The 23933-nt window shown below is 38.0% G+C and overlaps 1 non-coding gene across 1 annotated transcript; it reads right to left on the reverse strand.

Moving 5' to 3' along the window:
• Nucleotides 1-16467: 16467 nt before the first annotated feature.
• LOC144458019 (U6 spliceosomal RNA) lies at nt 16468-16576 on the reverse strand. The gene has a single exon (XR_013487582.1). It is a non-coding gene; the product is annotated as a U6 spliceosomal RNA (small nuclear RNA).
• Nucleotides 16577-23933: the final 7357 nt, after the last annotated feature.

The following is a 23933-nucleotide window of genomic DNA, read 5'->3' on the forward strand; positions in this document are numbered from 1 at the left end:
GTCTCTGCACAGACTGTCTCCCTTCCCTGGCATTCACTCCTTCCTCATCTCTGCTTATGAGAATTCCCAGATTCCTGCAGGGCTCAGCTAAAGTGCCACATCCTATACAAGGCCTTTATTCTCCCAGCTGCAACTTCCTTTTCCCAATTACCTTGTATTTATTTTTTAAATATTTTGAAGCTATTTAAAATATATGTTGTCTCTCCTTATGCTTAAAGACAAAAGCTTGTCTTTGTATTTCAGAGCCTATCATAGTTTCTGGCATATAGTAGAGATTTGATAAATGCCTGTTGATTGATTAATGAATACATGTGCATAGATGTTACATAGCATGTAGGTGTGTGTGGGTTCCTTTTGTTTTCTCACTACTATAACTTGTATACCAATAGAAGCTTTGTGCCTTTGCATGACATTCCCTAACCTAGGAATGCAACTAAACAATTGTTTTGAATCCATACAATATACTTTAAGGTAGAGGATTAGTGAATATTTGATCAATTTGAACAGTCTAGGAAACTAATTTGGGTAATCTAGACCTAAAACTCTATTCCTTTTTAATTGTTGTTCATCCTTCATTTTCAAAGAGCATCAGTGACATCATGGGGTGATGCCTTGACTTATGTATGAATTAGATTTAAGTGAGGCAGAGTTGCACAAAGTTTTCAGCCTCATTCTCTCTTCCAGTCATCCCAGAGTACTGTGGCTAAACAAAAGTCCTCCTAATAATCTTCATTATCTAATTTATCCACGTAATTATCTAAATTATTCATATAATATCCTCACCTTCCAGACATAAGTTTCCATAATGCCTCAAAAGCTCACCCACAATTTTATTTAAATCTGTAAAATTAAATATTAGAACTTAAATTTCAAGTTCAAATTCATATCAGAAAAGTGAAGTCATTTCCATTCTTTGAAATCTTTCACTTCACACCAATATAAAATAATGCTACTTGATGATCTAGTTTCTCCCAATCTATAAACTACACCCTCTGGATAAATTAGTCATTTTGGCAGCTGCAATTGCATCTTTAGGTCAGATGGGAAACATTTAATAAAGCAAAGTAGCAATCTGCTAAATTTATTATCCAAGAATAAATGCTATTTTCAAAAGTTTCTAACTTACTTTCAAGGTGTGTCATGCTACAAGACAAGTTCTAACCGAGCCCGTTTGCTTATGGTTATGTGTGTATATAAATGTGTGAATGTGTGTGTGTATGTATATGAATATATACACACGCATTCATACATGTATGCATCTACTATGTATACATATAACTCCATAACTCATCTATGCCTACAATTATACCTATAAATATATGTTTATTATTTATTTGTTCCAGACCTGTGATTTCATTGGTATATTAGACTCCTAATGAAGATATTCCCTTTACCAATGCAGACTGATGGTTGCTCCAAAGTTTATAGTCTCACTTAACCTCTTTCAATAAGAAAGGTGAACTTTTCACAAGTAAAATCAATGCAATGAATCAGAAGAAAACATACAGGTTGAGGAAAATCTGATAGCCAAAATCTACATGGAACTGAACATGAATAGGTAAGAATAAGAGTCAAATAAGTGGTCAACAGAACAGTTTTCAAAAGAAGAAATTCAAATGATCATAACCACCTGAAAAAAATGCAAAATGAAAACAACCCCAAAATTCACCTCATACTTTTTCAAATTAGCAAAGACAGCAAGATTCATTGTTGAAGGGTTTGTAGGAAGGCAGGCAAGCTAAGTCACTATTGGTAGAGGTGCATTGATTCAACCATTCCAGAAAAGAATTTGAAATCATGTGAAAGAAGTTACTTAACTTTTTGTATCCCTTGACTCAGAGATTCTACTACTGTGACTAATCCTAAAGACATTATAATAGCCAGAAAAGACCCCAATGTACAAAAATACTTATAAGAGCCTTGTTTTTTATAATAGAAGCTGAAAATAAAGTATATGCCCAGTGATTAAGGAATGATTGAGCAAATCATGGTGTATGAATGTAATAGAATATTACTGTACCTTAAGAAGTGATTAATACAGAAGATTCAGAGAGACATGGGAAAGCTCGAAGGAAGAGAAGAATGAAGAAAACAACATACACTCATAGGAACACATGCACTGATGAAAATACAATTGACATGGAAATGCAAGAAAAATCTTGTTGTCTACAATGATCAACGTTAAAACCATACTGTCAAAATTAAAGAACACAGCCTCTCTCTTCCCTTAAAAAATAAAAATCAGTCAAGGAACATATAAAAGGTGCCTACAATGTTTCAGGCACTGTGCTGGTCACCAGAAATACACAGACAAATATAAAATAGTCTTTGCCCTCATGGAGCTGACATTCTATTGCAAGAGACATGTACACATAGAAGTATATGAAAATATATAAAAATATATTAATTTATTTTTGATAGGAGGCACTAGCAGCTGAGGAGATGAGGAAAAGTCTTATGAAGAAGATAGTCCTTGCATTGACACTTGAAAAGAGCTGGGGATTTCAAGAGGTAAAGATGAGAATGGAGGTAATTCCAGGCATGGGGGATTGCTAATGAAAAGGTACTGAGCTGGAGTTGCAATGCTGTGGATGAGAAAGAGAAAGTAGGTAAGTTTTGCTATATTGGAGAGTATATGAAAAGGAGTAATAAATAATAGGCCTGGAAAGGCAGATTGGAGCAGGTTGTGAAGGGCTTTCAGTGCCAAACAAAGGAGTATGTTTTTGATATTAGTAGTAATAGGGAATCTCTAAAGTATTTTGAGCAGTCAGTCAATAAACATTTATTATGTGCCTACTGTGTGTCAGGCACTTTGCCAAGTGCTAGGGATGCAAAAAGAGGCAAAAAGACAGTCCTTAGCCTCAAGAAACTCACAGTTTAATGAGAGAGACAAGGAAACATGTATATAAAGAGGCTATATATGCGGTAAATAGGAAATAATTTTAAAAGGAAAGGCACTGGTGTTAAGAGGGGTTAGGAAAAGCTTCCCATAGAAGATAGAATTCTAGTTGGAACTCAAAGGAAACCAGGAGGCAGAGAAACAACCAGAGAAAATGGCAAGAGCCAAGAAACGGAGTGTATTGTTGGTGGAACGACAAGAAGGCCAATGTCACTGGATCGAAGCATACGTGATGGGGAATAGGGTATAAAAAGACCGGAAAATTGGGGGAGGAAGGCTTAGGTTGTGAAGGGTTTTGAATGCCAAATAGGTGATTTTATATATAGTCTTGTAAGTGATAGGGAACCACTGGCCTTTATTGAATGGGGGTTGACATGGCCAGACCTGAGCTTTAGAAAAATTATTTTGGTTACTGAATAGAGGATGAATTGGAGGCGGGGAGAGACTTGAAACAGACAGACAAATCAGCAGGCTGTTGCAGGTGAAGAGGGCCTATAACAGGGTGGTGGCAGTATCGTAGGAAAGAAGGCGGCATATTTGAGATAAGTTTGCAAAGGTGAAATTAACGGGCCTTGGTAACTGATTGGATATGGGCTGGGTGACAAATGGTAAAGAGTCAAGGATGACACCTAGGTTGTGAGCCTGAGGCACTGAGAAGATGGTGGTACCATTAACAATAATAGGGAAATTTGGAGGGAAGAGGGTGTAAGAGAAAAAATAATGAGTCCGGTTTTGGACATGTTGTATTTAAAAGGTCGACTGGATGACAAAGGCAATTTTCACTCCTTTGAGGCACGATAGAGTGGGGTTAACTGCTCAAAGAAAGAAAGGGAGGAAAAGACATAATCCATTCTTCTCCCAACACTAATGACTTCATCCTAACTGTAGAAAAGTGATTAAGAATCAAATACCATTTCACTTGGCTTTACTAAGTAACCTTTGCTTAAAAAACAGTAAAAATGAAACCGGAGCCAGTAAAACCTTGTGGGGAAAACAAAAGAAGGGAACTGGTAGCCTGTAAAGTGTAGCCATGCATTCTACCAGGGCATGTTCAGCTTGTAAGAAGGGGATCGTGGAGAAAAAGCAGTTGAAGCCAACTAACCTGGGCTGCCTTTTCTCTCTTTGTGATGAGCTGCTGGGCCAGCCTTTGGAATTCCAGCCATGGGGCTGCCTGTGTCCGGTTTTAGTGCCTTCTGCAGTAAAGCGCTCCCTTTTCACCAGGTTCGATGGCCTCATTGGAGTGGCCATGACAATGGATGTTCATTTTACCGCTATAAAAGGGCTTAATGATTAAAAGGCTGCACCATAGCACAAGCCCACAAAACCCTTTCTTTAACTCCCACGAAGCCCCTTTGATTCAAAATGTTCTTTTGACAGGATCAAGAGCCGTTCTCATTCTGCCAGGCTGCAGAAACATCTGCATTTTTTATCCTCTACCTCCTACTCAGTGCACATAGTTAATGTGTAATTAATGGAACATCCCTTCTTGGAGTGGCACACAATCATCTCAGGTCTCCCACCAACCTCGCTCTAGCTCCAATAAAGCAGGCTTGCCTTTATACTCTTGTATCCTCATTCAACACCAGTAATAAACCCAGTTCCAGGCTTATCTGGCCAGCTTACATCTTAATCTTTCTCTCTTCTGTCTCCTTGGGGAAAAGGAATGAGGGGGTGGAAGCAGAAGGAGGAAGGAGGGGCTTTTTTCTTTCTGGTTATTTGAGCTCATTGGGAGTGGGTGAACCAAACACGTAGATAGATTCAAAGACAGCAGCAGCAAAAACAAAAGACATTCTTAAACCTGTGCCTTTAAAAGGCATGCAGTGCTACTTCTAAGGCGGTTGAGGCTAGACTTGAAGGACTGGCAGAGTATTTTGGGATACTCTTACAGAATACTATGGGGATACATACAGTTACCCTGATGCATTTCAACAGTGTGCTCTAAAGGACTATATCATCCTTGAATATAATGATGGCACCTGGGCAAGCCTTCCTCTTCATGCAACTCCACGCCAGGGTTAAATGGAGTTAGGTTGGCTATCTCTGTGTTCTGTGTTGTTCCGTCCAGCAGGATGTTTCTGGGGTCTCAACAAACTCCTCTGGCCTTGGTGATAATTCTCTTTCAAAAGCGTCTTATAGCAATTTGAAATTATTCTAAGAAAGTGAATAAAATCTTTCTCATTTTGGTCCTAGAGATCTTGCTAGTAGGCACACACCCCCATATGGTCAAAGACAGAAAGAGGTCCCATTTACACCAAAGTATTCATTTTGGTTGTTCAGTTGTGTCTGACTTTTTGTGGCCCCATTTGGGGTTTTCTAGGCAAAGGTACTGCAGTGGTTTGTCATTTCATTCTCCTGCTAATTTTATAGATGAGGAAACTGAGGCAAACAGAAAGTGACTTGTCCAGCATCTTACCGCTAGTGTCTGAGGCCAGATTTGAACTCGGGAAGATGAGTCTTCCCGGCTCTAGGCCTGGCACTCTATCCACTGCGCCACCTAGCTGCCCAAAGCATTCATAGCAGCATGATGTTTTTATTTCTTTTTGTTAGGACCCACAACCTGTAAATAAAATAGATGCCCATTTATTGGGAAAGAGCTGGACAACCTGTGGTAAGTTAATATAATATCATGCTAGCATGCCATGGGAAACAATGAATGTGAAAAATTCGTAAAAGCATAGCATGAATTAATATAGAATAAAATAAGCAGAACTAGGAAAGCAATGTATACATTGACTAAAACATTGTTATGGAAAGAGAAGGAGACAAAAAAACACCAAATGCTGTGTAATTATGATGATCACATTTGCCCATGAGGAGGAGATGAGAAAATTTACTTGCCCCCCTTCTTTGCTGAGCTGGGGGGTGGGGGGCTATGGGTATGGAACACTTCATATACTGCTAGACTCAGTTGTTGTGTTGGTTGGATTTGCAAAACTGATTTTTTCTTCTTTTTTTATCCTTAGTTACAAGGGGTAGCTTTCTGGATAGGGGAAAGTTATATTTAGAAATGAAGGCAATGTAAAAGTAAAAGAACAATAAAAATTAAAAAGAAATCTTTTCTTAAAGTATGCTGTTAACATTAGGGTTTTTTTTTCACTCTATGGTCTCAGAAATAAAGCTTCTTCCATCCAGAATTTCCAGTAGCATGCATTTCAATTCCCATTCCTACAAACATTTGAAGAAAAAAAAACCCTATTATCCTAGCACATTTTAAATTTCTTTCCAGGGGAGTTCAGCTTTGGAGAAGTCCAGAACAAACCAGGTATTTACTTCCCAGAATTTCTTAAAAAGCAGAAGTTAGAAGACAGATATCTTTTGCAGAAGAAATCCTGCAATGCTACAGAAGAGAGTCAAAATGAGGCACTTTCACCTGAAAGAGAAAGCTAAACAACCTCATGGTCTATGAGTTTTTCACTAAGGTCTTTGAAGAGTTTAACTGAATGTGGTCGCAACCACTAACAGCTAATGCCTTGTGTCAGCTTTTGACTGGTTCTGATGGTATTTCATTAAGCAGGATTCACTGTCCACCAAAAAATTATAATGAGGAAGCCTTAGCCTGTTAAGTGCTATTAAATCTACTCCAGATTCTACCTCCCTTTAAATTGAAGGTTTTTCTTATGAAGTAAACCAGCAGTAAAAGTGAATATCTGTCCTGCAAGCCAACCAGAATATATTTGATGTTATATTGATGTAACATACATATATTGATGTTATATATGTATGATATATAAAATGCATTTGAGTTATATAACTCTGCAAGACTGTTTATGTTGGTGGCACTGGATACTGGATAGCCCGAGCAATTTCTTCACCATTGCCTTCACCAAGAGCAACCACTGTGAAAGAGATACTGAGTTATGGTAGATAGATTCCTAGACTTGCACTCAGGAATCTATCAATCAACCAACAAGCATTCATTAATCACCTACGAATGGCCAGGCATTGCTAGGTACTGAGGATACAAAAACGAGTCAGACAGTTCCTGCCCTCAAGGAGTTTATGTTCTACTAGTTTAAATTCTATTTTAGACACTCACTACTTATGCGACTCTGAGTAAGTCTTAATCTCTCTGAGGTTTAGTCTCCTTTTCTGTAGAATGGGGATAATAATAGCACCTACCTCATAGGGCTGTTGGGAGGATCAGATGATATAATATGTGTAAAGTACCTTGCAAATCTTCATGCTATACAAATGTTAATGATTATGAGTACTCAACTTCCAAAGGTCAGCAAAAGATTTGTCTAATGCAAAATGGAGAACCCGGCATACCATTTATAATCCTCTCCTCTAGGAAAACTTTCCCTGTGCCTCAGCTGCCTCATCTGTAAAATGGGAACAATGGTCTTCATGTATTCATTTGGGAACATTATACAAATCCGAAATATTGTTGTCGTTGTTTTCCTGAGGCACAGAACAGCTCTGAAGAATACTTAAGAAGAACAGTTTATTGTTTTCTATTTTCTTTGAATATGTATACGTACATATTCAGCACCCAAGCCCAGCAGAGGACTAAAGATAAGGATCTGAGGGTCAATGCTCTGTCAGACTCTGGAAACTAGTGTCAATTTCACTGCTGGCCGGTATGCATCTCATACCCATCAGCAATTTGATATGCCTCGGTTTCCTCATCTGAAATGATACCATAAAACAATTCTAACACATTGAGGTCGGACAGCTGATACAAATTATTAGGAAGCCGTTTCTGAGCATTGTAAAAAGAAACTTTAATTCTCCTTGCAATATTACTAGCAGTAATAATTTCCATTGCTCTGCACATCTATATTGTGAAATTGCTGCCAACAACCAGCTTATGATTTGCAAACATTGAATGAACGGCCATATAATGTATAATACATGAAGACCCAAACGGTACCATGAGTAAAATGTACTTATTATGATGAAAAAGAAAGTATATAGGGAATAAAACACTATTAAAAATTTTTTTTAAAGATTTGGGAATATAAAAGAGCTGGCTCAATTTAACAGCCCTCTTTTCAAATAAATTATAATAGCTCTTCCACGGCCAACCAGTTTTACTAAGCTCAACAATATCATAAGAGTTAGCTGCTAATGTCTTAATTCAAACATACATCACTGACCAATTGTCAAGGGATTTTGAGTCCAAAGTCTCGATATACTTTATGTGGAGAAACTTTATCTTTGAAAATTAAGTCTTGAGTATGCCCAGGTTTATTTTAACCCTATTGAAGTAAATGGCTTCTTGCCTTATAGGAAAAAAAAAAGAAGTGTAATCCCTGATTTGATGCTTTTGGAGACCCTCTCTACAATTGGCAATCACATATTTTCTGGCGAGAACTAGCACAGGAAATCTGTTAGTCCCTGCCCAGCTCCCCCACCTCCTCAGACTAGCTCCTCACTGGGGAGCCGAGGTTAGCCTTCATTCTGTGATGCACAAATAAAGAAGGGAAGGAAAGCTTCAAAAGAAACTTTTTAGCCTTGATTCCAGTGCATAAGTGGGTCAGGAAAGGATATGATGTTTGCTGAGGGGATTAACCCCCTACTGGGTCCACTACATCTGAAAACACAGCAGCTCCCCAATGGAGGGAGAAGGGTCAGGGGACCTCTCTGAAATTGAACTTTTCCCCAGAGATATTTCCAGGGAGCTGTAGTGCCTGGAGTCAGCTAGAGCCTGGAGATACAGTTGAAGCAAAATATGTCTGAGCTCTGTCATCCTGAGTGAAGTTTCTACTCTGGAAAAGACAAGAACAGGTAAGGAAAGAGAACTGAGAAAGTAAAGAGAAAGGGGCTAAGGTAGAGATCAAAGCATCAACTTCACTCAAACATAAATTGTTGTTTTGTTTTGTTTTTTCCATACTCATCAACTTTAAGACAAATCTGAGAAAAACCATCCTCTCAGAGATATTTCTGGCTCTCCGTGATTGTTAAATACAATATATAAATCACATTAATAGTTTATTTAAATGGTAAAAACAAAAACACCATTTTTTTCTTAAGTCTGAAGAGTGCACCAGTTTAGGCTAATTTGCATCTTTTTTTTTTGATAGTCAAAAAAGAATTTTTTTTAATGGATCTGTGACTTCAGTGATATAGGGAACTTCTGATAAGGATAACTCTTTTTACCAGAACAGATCATTCCTTGCCCTGAAACTTCTCATCTTAGAGAGCTGTCTAGCACTTAGAGTGACTTGCCAAGGGTCACACCACTACTATCAGACTCCTCCTAGAGCTGGTCCTGTCATAAATATTTACTCAAAAAAAATCAATTTGACAAATATCTGTTAGATGCCTATTCTATTTATGCAGGTCATTGTTTTAAGAGTTTGGGGAAAGAGATGGTGAGTGAGAGGACAGCTAGATGACACATTGGCTGAAGTGCTGAGCCTGGAGTTGGGAAGACCTGAGTTCAAATCCAGCCTCAGACATTTACTAGCTGTGTGACCCTGGGCAAGTCACTTAGCTCTATTTACCTCAGTTACCTTATCTATAAAATGAGCTAAAAAAGGAAATGCCAACCATTCCAGTATCTCTGCTAAGAAACCACCAGATGGAGTCACAAAGAGTCAGATACGACAGAACAACAAGAATTAGGGGGGCAGCTAGATGGCACAGTGATTAGAGTGCCAGGCCAAGACAGGAAGACTTGAATTCAAATCTGACCTCAGGCACTTACAAGCTGTGTGACCCTGGGCAAGTCACTTAACTCTTTTTCTTCAGTTTCCTCATCTGTAAAATGAGCTAGAAAAGGAAATGGCAAACCACTCCAGAATCTTTACGAAGAAAACCCCAAATGGAGCCACAAAGAATCAGACATGACTAAAAAATGGACAGAACAATAACAAAATGGTTCATAAGGCAGAGTCCCTTGGGCCGTGGCCTATTTATCTTATAAGAAAGAGGGGAAAGATGCTGTGTGAAATCTGAGAGGGCGAAGGTCTGCAAAGGGGTAGCTTTTGAGTTAGGAGTTAAGGCAGGCCTTTGGCATTCAGGTAAAGCCTACGAGCTCCTTCTCAGAATAATATGTTTAAAGGCACAAAACAAAATACATAGAATTACAGAAAGAAACCAATTTTACTGAAATATAATTATCAAAAAAGAAATTCTAAGTTTACAAACCTCAGGTCAAAGTTCAAAAGGTAAGTGAAATTTGAACAGATAGAAGAGGAAAGAGATAAAAGCATGGGGAATAGCACGAGAAAGGTATGGGGACTGAAAAGAACAGGGAGTCCTACTGCGGTCAGCCTTGGGAGACTATGGTGGGAGCATAGGATACACTAGAAGAGAACATCTAAGACAAGGGGAAAAGAGTGGAGCGTTGCTGTATACATGCACTGTGTGCAAACCTCTGGGTCAAGTTGATTAGTAATGTGATGAGTTTCGTTTAGTAAGGGTTTTCATTGAGGCTTTCTATTTTAGACTGCTAACTCCTGGAGGTCAAGGGTCTAATTAGAGTGCATTGCTGACTGCCCAGCATTGCACTAGAGGCAGAATTCACCAGGTAGGGGATTCTTCTGTTTCCAGGTTATGTGATGGAGTGAAGGGAAGCAAGGCAGGTTGCAGTTACTCTTAATTTGGAGAAATTCACTGGTGCCCTGTGTAGCCTGCAATATGCCCAGAACCTGCTCCTAGGCCCCCTCACAATGTGAACCTCTAATACATAAAGCACACAAGGCTGGACTAAAAGGCCAGTGACTCTCTGACAGGATGGTTCCTCTAGTTTGTAAAAGGCAAAATGAGTCGATCATTAGCAAGTATGAATAATGCCCAAAATCACCCTAACAGATTGTGTTTATTTAAAATGCCAAAGTGGATTATTCCTTGGGGGAAAGGGGTGGGGAGAGAAGAGAAGAAAATAAACATTTATTAACCACCTATTACATGCCAGGCACTGTGCTGAGCATTTTACAAATCTTACCTCATCTGATTTGATTTAGCATTTTGGGAAACACTAGAATAACACTGAGGGACATTAAACCACTCCAGATTGCCGATGAAATGTTGTTTTGGGGTTTGTGGTTGGATGTTGCTTTAAGTCTACATAGGTGCATGAAAATCAATATTGTTTCAACTTCATTGACTAGGTCAAAAGAATCACCCTTTCAAAACATTCCAGAGAAAAAGGAAGTGTTGGAGATAATCTTTATCCCCAACTTAGTAACTCATTTTTCCTTTAAGGTCATATTTGTGGCCTGGGATGAGGGAAAGGACTACTCAGTGGCCTCTCTGTCCCCCATTTTTTTCTTAGAGTCAAAAACATGTCTTCCTTTTGTCATGTTTTAGACATTTCCTATTACCACTTTACATATGGCATTGAGGTGAGTTCAAAATTCAGTGTAGGGTCATAGATTTAGAGCAGGGATCTAAGAGGTCATATAGGCCAACATTCTCATTTTACAGATGAAGATACTGAGATTTAGAGATGAGAATGACTTACCCAAAGTCACTTGGTTAGGGAAGACACACCATGAGTATTTGAATCCAGTTCCTTTGACTCTAAATACCGTGTGCTACCCACTTGAACATTCCCAAAGCTTTTGAAGACTTGAAGCCCAGCTGCTACTTTGCCATAGACTGATGCCACGAGCCAACAGAGAATGAACTGGGAGCAGCAAACAAGGTGGGCTTCCATGACAGATAGTCCGAAGGAAGAAAGGCAAGGGATGCAGTATTAGAACGACAAAATGGGATCTTATTTAGCTTCAAGAGCCTTTGAAACATGTAATTACTAACACAGCTCTGCCTGCAAACTTATTCTCATTAACTCAGTAATTAGCAAGATCTTATTTGATCTTGGAGTTCATTAGACATTGCAGCTGGAAGATTGCTTCAGTTTTAACACATCTAAATCTACAATTAAGGCGATAATAAAAAAATCAATATCACTGTCCTGTTTATTACATTTTTCCAAGGCTGCACTGTGCCTAATTAAACAGTGTTTTGAAGCAGCCTAAAATTAAAAAGCAGTGTTATCATATTTATTTCAGATGAACCTGAAGGCAGAGTAAACTTTGCCACAGTGAAAGCTTATGAACAGTGAAGTTATAGGATGATCTGACAAATGAAAATACTTCCTAATCCCTTTTCTGGAATTTTTCATGTAGCCCAACTTGGCAGCTTGTGAGGTAGAGAAGAATGGACTTCAAAAAGTCCCTTCCATCACTTTTACATTCTAAGGAAAGCTATTCCTGTGCCCTCTATGGTTTCACGCTGTTGTTCCGTTACTTCAGTCCTGTCTAACCCTTCATGACCCCACTTAGGGTTTTCTTCAAAAAGATACCAGAGTGGTTTGACATTTCCTTCTCCAGCTCATTTTACAGGTGAGGAAACTGAGGCAAGCATGGTTAAGTGACTTGCCTAGGGTCACACAGCTAGTAAGTGTCTGAAGCCAGATTTGAACTCAGGAAGATGAGTCTTCCTGACTCCAGACCTGCCACTCTATCTACTCTGCCACCTAACTGCCCCTCTCTTTCTCTCTCTTTCTCTCTCTCTCTCTCTCTCTCTCTCTCTCTCTCTCTCTCTCTCCATACATACATACATACGCACGCACACATACGCTTACACATGAATATAGGTATATTGTGTATGTATAGATAGGTGTGTATGTGTATGCACATATGTATGTATATATATATATATATATATATATATATATATGATAAATAAAGTTAACACAAAGGGTACACCCTATCATTGCACCACCAATAGAAAAACAATGAGTGTAATTAATCTTTTCAAAACAAAACCAACAAAATCTATATGATTATATCTATAACAATGGAAGAACCTTTAACAAAGTACCACACTCATGTATGTTAAATTTTTTTTTTAATTAAAAGCACAGGCATAGAAGGGCAATTAAATTTTTTAAAAGAAATATGTATGAATCACCAAAACCCAGCATTATTTATAATGAAGAAACACTAAAATCTTTTCCAGTAAATACTGATAAAGCAAGTATGACTCTTCTTCCACACTAGTATCTGATATAGTTCTAGAAATGCCTTAGTAGAGTAGTAGAATAATATATATATATATATACACATACACATATATATAGATATATACATATATACATATATATGTGTGTGTATATATACACACATATATAGATATATATATGTATATATATGCACATATATATACATATATATAGATATAGATATCTATCTATATATATATATAGATATATATATATATATATATATATATATATATATATATATCATTAGCCTTTCTATATATCAATAACAAATCTAGGAGGAAACAGTTAAAAAAGGAAATTCTGCTCAAAATGACTACAAAAGTCATGAAATAATTGAAAGTTGTACGATCTTAGATTTATCTAGGCTAACTTAGACCATCTAGGCTAACTATCTTATTTTATAGATGAAGTAACTAACACAGAAGAGTTGTGACTTGTCCAAGGCGACACAGCTGATAAGTGTCTGAGGTAAGATTTAAATCCAGGTCTTTCTGACTTCCAGACTACTGTCTCAGGCTTAAGACTTATAAATACAATTATAAAATTATCTTTAAAGAAATAAAGATTCCATTTAAAGAAATAAACAACATACTTAAACATATTTAAAGAAACAAAGAACATATAAATAGTTGTAGGAATGTTCATTGTTCATACCTGGCTTATGCCAATATAATAACTATGAATGACGTTAATTTACAGATTTAGTTCTTTATTGGTCAGACAAAGGGAAGGGGGGACTGGGGTGTCAGTTTATAAAAACAGACAAATGAATAACAACATTCATTTGGAAGGACAAAAGATCTAGAATCCCAAGGAAAATAAACAATGTAGAAAGTAGACTTTAAGCACTTCCATATCTCAAATTATAAAGCATAATTATTTCTTAAAAAACTATTTGGTACAGGTTAAAAATCAAAAACACAGATCTGTGGAACAGATTAGATCAGGGGAACCTTTTCATGTTGGAAATTTAACTGTAATCAAATAAGGCCACATTCAAGAAACTTCTTGGTTATACTTAAAAACGTGCATTATTTTATAAAAACCTATTTTGTACTTAATAATTTTAAAAAATTAAAACTATTTGTTAATTTTAGAGTTAACTAAGGCCACATGTGTCCTTAAGGCCACAGATTCCATATTCCTGGATTAGATAAACAAGAACTAGGGGGGGAAAAATCAAACATTTACCCAATGTTTGACAAACATAAGAACATAAACTACTTGGGAAAGAACTCTCTATTTAACAAGAACTGCTGGGAAACTAGAAAGCAATGTGGCAAAAATAAATAAATAAATTTAGAACAGCATCATACACCATATATCACTATAAGTTCCAAATAGACACTGAACTTAAATATAAAAGGTTATATCAGTAAAAAAAATAAAGGAAAATAGATGACCCATCAATTGGGGAATGGCTAAACAAATGGCGGTATATGATTGTGATAGTACACCACTGTGCTACAAGAAATGATGAGCTGGTTGATTTTAGGAAAACCATGGAAAGACTTGCATGAAATAATGGTGGGTAAAATTAGCAGAACCAAGAGGACATTGTATACAGTAACAGAAATACTATTCAAAGAACTATGAACAAAGTTATTTTGAGTATTATAAATACTCAAATCAACTGCAAAGGAAGTTGCTATCCACTTTCGGAGAAAGAACTGATGAATAGAAGTATGCTAAGTATGGTTTTACAGATGGATACACAGATATCTGCGTGCCTGTGTGTGTGTGTGTGTGTGTGTGTGTGTGTGTGTGTGTGTGAAATGGTGGCCTCCTCCGAGGCAGGTGGGGAAGAGGGGAGAGACAGTTTGGAACTTAAAATGTAACAAAAAATTAATTTAATTAAAAAATAAAATTGATGGAGTTATATTTTACAACTATATCAGGGTAAGGGTAAAATGCTTAACCAAACAAAAGATAGGCGATATTACAAAAATAAAACAGATGATTAAAATTACATGAAATTGGAAAACATACAAGCAAAATCAATTCTAGTAGAATCAGAAGGGAAATTCAACTGACAAAAAATTATGTATCCACTGTCTCTGATAAGGTCCTCATATCCAAGATATGCAGAGAATTACAAGTATGTAAGACTATGCGCAATTTCCTCAGTGGCTAAGTAGTCAAAGGATATAAACAAAAAGTTATCAAAAGAAGACTTGCACAAATCCGGCCTCAGACACTTCACACTTACTAGCTGTGTGACCCTGGGCAAGTCACTTAACCCCATTGCCCAGCCAAAAAAATTTTTTTAAATTTTTTTTAAAAAGAAGACTTGCAAAGTATAAATTATGAGAGGTTGCACTAAATTACTAGTAAGAAATCTCAAGTAAAATAAATCTGAGATTTTATCTCACATCCAGAAAAATGGCTAAAATTTTTAAAATGGAAATCATCAATGTTGAAGGGGCTACAAGTAGACAAGTACACTAACATACTATTGGTGGAGTTGTGAAATGACCAATCTTTGTGGAAAGCAAACTGGAATTGTGAGGGGGAAAAAAGGTAACCAAAATGCTTATACATTTTGACCCAGAGATTTCACTGCTAGGCAGATACCCCCAAAGATGTCAAAATTAGAAAGAAAGATCCCATATGCAACTCAATAGTCATAACAGCACTTTTTGTGGTAGCTTAGAACTAGAAAAAAAGTAGATACCCATCAACTGGGGACTTGGTAAATATAATATTTGGAATATTGTCATATCATAAGGAACAAAGAATATCAAGAATTCAATGAAAGACATGAAAGACGTATATCAACTGGCACAAAGTGAAGTAAGCGCTTTGTAAAGTAAGTACTCAGAAAACAACATATAAATACACATAGATGTATATCTGTACATCTGTGTGTATATATGTATGTAATATGTAACATAGGTGTACACACACGGGGCTACCACAACATAAACAGGAAGATCAATAAACCAAAATACAAGTTTGTATAGTTGAAATGACCAAACTTGACCATGTAAAAGGTTGAAAAATGCACCTCCCTTCCTTCATTTCAGAGTTGGGAGTCTTGGGGTATGGAATATTTTATTCATAGCTGATATGATGGTTTTGCTAAAAATGTTTTCTGTCTTTTTTCCTTTGTAATCTTCGTTGCCAGAAGTTGTTCCCTGGGCAGAGACAGGGAAAGGGATATATTCAGATGTGAATGTGTAAAGAATGTCGATTGTCCTGACTGTAATAGGCCATTAGGTGGACCACCTATGGTGCTTGATCATCACTATATACAGTAGATTCAGGAAGCTTTGCAATATTTCTGTCTTGTTCTGCAAATGGACATTGAATAAGGCCCAGAATTAAGCAGTAGGAGAACATACTGGATTGTTTTGAGGAAACTTAGTAATCCCAAACTTCTCCCTGAAAAACAGCCTCTTTTTAATAACAATATTCTACCCCTGTTGCAGAATGATACTAAGTCACGCAGTATTACTATATTCCTGAAGAGCTGAAAATCAGCAATAACGCATTGCTATCATACTCTTGCTATCTTATTTTATATCATTTTGGTTTTGGCCAAAACTTTCTCCTCCTCTATTCAGTGCAGTAGGATCACTTCTCTAACTAGCCCTCAGTGTTCTGTAACTAGCTGCATCTGTTTAGAATATTTTACATGTCATCCTTGTTCAGGGGCTATGCTAATCTTCTCTGTATTATTCCAGTTTTAGTATATGTGCTGCTGAAGCAAACACTGTTGAGAATATTTTAAGCTGTACAGCAACATTTATTAATATGGACCAAGAATCCATGACTACACTATCGTGGATATAAACAGTCACTCTGTCAACAAACATTTAATAAGGGCTTGCTCTGTGCCCATGAATTGTGCTAAGTACTAGGGATAGAAAGAAAGGCCAAAACATGGTTCCTGGACTGTCAAGGAGCTCATATTGTAATGGGAAGAGGAAAGGGGAGACAACACACAAACTATTACGTATGTACACAATATATACAGTGTTAGTGGCAGGTGATCTCAGAAGGAAGACCCTGGAAGTGGGCAGAACTAGAAAAGGCCTCTTGCAGAAGGTGGAATTTGAACTGAGTCTTTAAGAAATATAGCTAAACTGGGAGATAGAAGTGATGAGGAAGAGCATTCCACAAATAAGAGAAAAACAATGAAAAGGCAGAGATGCGGAGATGGAGTTCCAAATGGATCTATGATCTTACTAATGTAAATGTTCACTCTGGTAATGCAAAATATATCCATCCATGATGGTCCATCCCATGTAATCTTCACCCATGCCCTCTCATAAGCTCAATATGGGTGTCTACCAATATTTGAAGAATATCCTTCCTGATATTTTCTTTACATTTCACAGATATCAATGGAGTGTGCGAGTTATCCATCAGCTATCCCTTAGCTTTCATTATATGACCAGTCTTTTTTTTTCCAATCATGCATTTCTTGGATGACATCCTTTATATAGAATTTACTTAAATATCAGGATATATGGGGTGTTCAAAAAGAACTAGCACCTCTGGTGTGTGGGCTTGCTGAACCCTTTTCAGCGGTGCTCATCCACCTTTGGTGTCTACCTGGCACTAAACTCTCACCTGTGTCTCCAAGAAGCTGTAACCAGTGGGCCTCAAACCCGTTGGTGAGTTAGGAGGATGTCTACCCCAAGCGTGCAAAGACTTCCCCTGGTGGAATGGACGGATGAGAGCAATTTGTTCCAATGGCCATGGAGATGGCTAAAACAAGCACTGTGGTCAGACATAAAAGATGCCAAGGTTATCCACTGCATCCCAAGCCATCGCCAGTCATCTTGACTTTTGTCATGCCACTGTACTTTGATGACTCTGGAAGACAGAGTGAGGTTGATGACTTTGTGAAACTCTGCCTCCCTTTAAATCCAGTTCTCTCACAAGTCAAGACATCACCCCATCATGTCAAGGACCAACAACAACAAACTTAAATATTATAAAATGAATGATAAATCAATAAAGCAGAAAGAATCAAAGTATTTAGATTTTGTTATCTGACACAACTTGAGGTTCCAGGAACTAGCTAAATGTTTGGGTGAAATGTTGTATTTCCATAGTTATATTGTCTTTCCTTTGAAAAGTTTTAAGGTAATAGTTTCAGTTTGAAAATGTTTCCATTATATATTACTGGATTAAACTCCAATTCAAATTATTCTTTCATTCCTTTGCTTATTTATTTATAAGACAAGGTCTCCCTATCTCACCCAGGTTGGCAATCTGATTGGCTTTAACCAGCTGTGTTTCCAACCTGGGCCAGTTCCCTCCTCCCCCCCCCCTTCTTCTCCCTTTCCCTCCTTAGCCTGGTGCCCACCCTTCTTCCTGAGGATTCAACTTATCAGTGCCAAGCAGTGTGGGCACCTGAACAGCTTAGCCCACTGTAGCTCAGAACTCCTGATTTCTCAAGATATCTGCCAGGCCTAAGAAATAGGGAGGTGGGTCAGTGGAATAGGTTAAATATGCAAGACACAGTAGTCAATGACTATAGTAATCTATTATTTGATAAACCCAAAGACCCCAGCTTCTGGGATAAGAACCCACTCTTTGAAAAAAACTGCCTGGAAAACTGGAAAAGAGTATGGCAGAAACTAGGCATAGATCCAGATCTCACACCATATACCAAAATAAAGTCAAAATGGGTTCAGGACTTAGATATAAAGGCTGATACCATAAGTAAACTGGGAGAACAAGGAATAGTTTACCTATCAGATCTATGGAGAACGGAAGAATTCATGACCAAACAGGAGAAAGAGAACATTATGAAAAGCAAAATGGATAATTTTGATTACATTAAATTGAAAAGTTTTTGCACAAACAAAGCCAATGCAACTAAGATTAGAAAGAAGGTAGAAAATTGGGAAAGAATTTTTACAACCAGTCTCTCTGATAAAGGCCTCATTTCTAAAATATATAGAGAATTAAGACAAATTTATAAATGGTTGAAGGATATGAACAGACAGGTTCTCAGATGAAGAAATTAAAGCCATCTATAGTCATTGATAAATGGTCAAAGGATATGAACAGGCAGTTCTCAGATGAAGAAATCAAAGTCATCTATAGTCATATGAAAAAATGCTCTAAATCGTTATTGATTAGAGAAATGCAAATCAAAACAACTCTGAGGTACCACATCACACCTATCAGATTGGCCAACATGACAAAACAGGAAAATGATGAATGTTGGAGAGGATGTGGGAAAATTGGAACTCTAATTCATTGTTGGTGGAGTTGTGAAATGATCCAACCATTTTGGAGAACAATTTGGAACTATGCCCAAAGGGCTACAAAAATGTGCATACCCTTTGATCCAGCAATAGCACTTCTAGGGCTATATCCCAAAGAGATCAAACAAATGGGAAAAGGACCCACATGTACAAAAATATTCATAGCCGCTCTTTTTGTGGTGGCAAAGAATTAGAAATTGAGAGGATGCCCATCAATTGGGGAATGGCTGAGCAAGTTGTGGTATATGAATGTAATGGAATACTATTGTGCTATAAGAAATGATGAACAGGCTGACTTTAGAAAAACCTGGAAAGACTTATATGGTTTGATGCTGAGTGAAGTGAGCAGAACCAAGAGGACTTTGTACACAATAACAGCCACGTTATGCAATGACTAAGATTGCTAAACTGAACCCTTCTCAGCATTACGAGGATCTAAGACATCTCCAGAGGCCTCAGGATGGAAAATGCTGTCCACATCCAAAGAAAGAACTATGGAAGTCGAATCGCTGTCACTTATTTTTACCTTCTGCTGAGTTTTGTTTCATCTTTCTGATGGTTCCTCCTATTGGTTTTAATTTTTACTTACAACTTCACTAATGTGAAAATATGTTTAATGGGTATGTAAATGTAAAGCCTATATCAGATTGTGCGCCGTCTTGGGGAGGGTGGGGGGGAGGAAAAAGGAGAAAAATTTTCAACTCAAAAGCATACGGGAAAAAAAAATTTAAAAAAAAATAAAATAAGGAAAAAAAAAAGATATCTGCCAGGCTTGTCATTCTCAGTGGCAGGGGTTACTGGCTTGCATACCTGTGCTTAGCTCTGCAATCCAATTATTAAATTTCCTCTGTATGAGAGGCAATTTGGCATAGTGGAGACAGAGAGTCTGCCTAGAAGTCAGGAAGGCCTGAGTTCAAGCCCTACCTCTGACATATATTGGCTATATGACCCTGGGTACATCACTTAACCTCTTGGGGTCCTAGGCATTTCTTTAAGACTGAAAAGGATTGGTAGAGGAGTTTCCTTACCCGGAAACTCCCTACACACTACCGAAAACCACAAGTCCATTCCTTGTCCCTATATAATGAAAATAGTTACCCAAATCCACAAGCTTCTTCATTGTAATGATTACAAGTATATCCAATCCCAATAATAATACCATCAAGGTGTTGTTTCAAGTCTCAAGTAAAATCTTGTGTGTGACATTGCTTTGAGAGATTATATAGCACTATACAATAATTCTATTATCAATGATCTTCTGCCCATCCAACCGGCTGATATTTTACCTTTTGCATTTTTCACACATTCCTGAATTATACGATGCTGGCACAAGTTATTTTGCGTGAATGAAAAGATTCAAGCTTTCCTTAAGCCTGCAGCGATAAAGTCAAAATTCCTTAGAAAAGGTTCAAAAGCTGCTGAGTCCGCTCAGTTTCTTTTGTATCCAGGATGGGCAGAGAGGACTTAGAAGTTGCTCCAAATAAAGTGAGGAAGTTTGGGGGGCACTTCGTTGTCCACTATTAGGATTTGTAAAGTTCTAGAACCAGTGGGACTCTTTGGGGCTACATGAGAACGATGATGATGATGAAGGAGATTGTTTATTAGGAATGAGGTGGTTTTGCTTACTGTCTTTTTGGAGAAGGAGCAACAGCTCACAATTCTGCAAACAAATCTGCCCTTCTGAAAGGGGAGCAGGGGAATAATGAAGTCAGCACATTAGGTCCCCAGCCCGCTGGGCTCCCACTGCTGAAAGCCGGCGGTGGCTGAATTTCCCAGCCTTTGGAAACTTTGTCTCAGTTCTGTAAGTTTGCTCAAGTGTGCGATGGCTGTTTGCGAGGGAGCTCTCCTGCTGGGTGGGTTTGCTCTCCTCCCAATAGCTCAGAAAAGGTGAGAGGGCTTCTCTTCTTCTCCCCCTCCCCTCACTCCCCAACACCCACACCCCCCATCCCCTTTCTCTCCCTGACACAATAGTCTCTTCAGCAGGTCCTCTCTGCTAGGGAGCCTTTCCCTCTCCCTACTCTCACACTAGGACATTTTTCCACATTTCCAGGATTAAGACCACTTTCACTTAGATCTATGTGTGTTGCCTCCCCACACAAAGAAGCACTTGGGGACAGGATTAGTAGGATTAGAAGAGATTCACATATGTCCAGTTCAAGCAATTGGTATTCAAAGCTTTACACTTTCAAATGCCACCAAGAGAGAGAAAAGGGACTGAGAACTTGCTTTGCATTTGAGCACCCCTGTGAGGAGGACCAAGCTTACTATTATTATTAATATTGCAATTGTATATTATATATGCTTACCCTCTAATATGTTACATATGTCACATATAATATGTTGTAATAACTACTAATAAGAACACTAATATTGTTGTTGGTTAAAGCTGTGGGGACAGATTCATCTCTTGGTTTAATCGAGTCCAATACACAATGGTCTCTGATTTGTTACATCAGTCAACTATGCTTCTATGCTCTTAAAATGAAGACTTCTACATTGGAGCTCTTGCTAGCATATTCATAGCCAACCAACAAAATATGCATTCACAATAGATCATTCATTTTCTAGCCGTAGTTTTCTGAGTTTTTTTTTTCTAAAGTGGTATCACCCATGCTTAGTCAGCTAATGGCAACTATCCTTTCTAAATCTTTTCCATAAAAATATTCATACCATGATCCTGGAGAAATGTTTCCTGGCTACTGATTTTTTTAAAAATATATTTATTTGGGGGGAAGTGGAGGAGGCAGAAGTAAAGGGAGGTATGTGAGAGGAAAAGAGCAGGGGAATGAGGGGTAATGGGACACAACATTCACGAACCTTAAAACAAAGACATTACTATGGGCAGCTTGTTAGTCATGCTTTCAGTGTTGAGAGGAGTGGAAACATAGACTCTTGGGACCCTGCCACTTCCCCTGCTCTACCATTTATATACTCAGGAATTATCTGGAGGCCTGTGGAATTCAGAACTCCTGGAGTACCTTCCCCTTGTAATGCCTTTCCTTTTCTAATATAGTACAAGCATTATAATACTATCAGCTTTCTGTAAATATATGATACATATGCATGGAAACAGGCCTTTTGAGAAAAGAACAGAAAATGAATCATTTTCCATTTCTATTGATTGATTTAAAAAGTTATTAACTTATTCTGAAAGAAAAGAAGAGGAGAAAGAAAGGAAGGAAGAAAAGGAAAGAAAGAGAGGAAGGAACAAAGGAAGGAAGGAAGGAAGGAAGGAAGGAAGGAAGGAAGGAAGGAAGGTAAAAAGAAGGAGGGAGGGAAGGGTTTTCCTACCATCAAGTTCTAAAATTTTACTGTGTATTCAACATCAGAAAACTTTGCTAAAGATTACACCTTCACATCATCTAATGTTGTTGTTCAGTCATTTTTCAATTGTGTCTGATTCTTCATGATCTTATTTGGGGTTTTCTTGGCAAAGATATTGGAGTGATTTGCCATTTCTTCTCCAGCCCATTTTACAGATGAGGAAACTGAGGCAAACAGGGTAAAGTGACTTGCCTAGGGTTACACTTAGCTAGCAAGTATGTGAGGCTGGATTTGAACTCACCAAGAACAGTCTTCCTGACTTCAGGCCTAGCACTATATCCACTGAACCACCTAGCTGCCTTAATATCATTTAATAATCTAAGTTATATTGCTTTAAGTGCTTTTCCCAAGGTGGTTGCATTATCATGGATAACCAACCTTCTCCTGACTCTAGAGTATTACAGTGGACAGAAAAGATATATTTTAAAATACCATTAGTATATAGGTGATCTACTTTTGCTCATTCACTTTTCTGTGCAAAAGTGGATCCAGTACGAAACTAGGAGTCAAGAAACTTGGTTTCTAGTCCTGGCTTTACCACTAACTAGTTGTATGACCTTGAGCAACTAATCAATCAATCAATCAATAAACAATTATTAAGTGTCAGACAGTGTGAAATGGGAGTACAAGGACAAAAGTGAAACAGTCTGTACTCTAAATTTACAAATGAGCTAGGGATAAAGATGTGTTCATTCATAGGTACATGCAAAATTAACATAAGGTAATTGGAACTGGAGGAGGCACTAGTACGTGGGGTGTCGGAGGAGGGCTCAGGAAAGTGTTTGGCACCTGCACTGAGCCTTAAAGGGAACTAAGGATTCTAAGAAGCAGAAGAGAGGAGGAATGCATGGCAAGCACGGAGCCATCCAGGACAAAGGCAAGGGAGTGAGAGATGTAATATGTTAAGGAAAAAGGAAGAAGGCCAGCTTGCTTGGACCATAGTGTTTGAGAAAGGGAGGAATATGCAATAACTCTGGAAAGGTAAGTTGGTGCCGTACTGTGAAGGGATTTAAATGCCAAACAAAGGTCTTTATTTTTTTTTCCTGGAGGAAATGGGGAAATACAGAAGTTACTTGAGTAAGGGGATGGCATGGTCAGACTTTGACTTTAGGAAAATCACTTTGGCAGTTGTATAGAGTATAGATTGAAGTGGGAAAAGGTTTGAGGAAAGGAGACGATTAGAAGTGCAAGTGCAAGGTGTTGTTGTTCAGTCATGTCCAACTCTTTGTAACCCAATTCAGAGTTTTTTTGGCAAAGATGTTGGAGTGGTTTGCCATTCCTTCTCCAACTCATTTTACAGATAACGAAACTGAGGCAAACAGGGTTTAGTGACTTGCCCAGGGTCACACAGCTAGTAAGTGTCTTAGGCTGGATTTGAACTCAGGTCCTCCTGACTCCTGGCCTGTCTGTCTATCCACTGTACCACCTAGCTGCCCTTAAGTAGAGACATGCATACAAACATACATACATACAATTAAAAGTGAGTCTCCCTATTTGTTAGTTCGCTTCCTGTTTTTTT

This window comes from Phascolarctos cinereus, unplaced genomic scaffold (genome assembly GCF_003287225.1).
Source record: "Phascolarctos cinereus isolate Bilbo 61053 unplaced genomic scaffold, phaCin_HiC Scaffold_5;HRSCAF=322, whole genome shotgun sequence".
In the NCBI taxonomy this organism is placed as follows: domain Eukaryota; kingdom Metazoa; phylum Chordata; class Mammalia; order Diprotodontia; family Phascolarctidae; genus Phascolarctos; species Phascolarctos cinereus.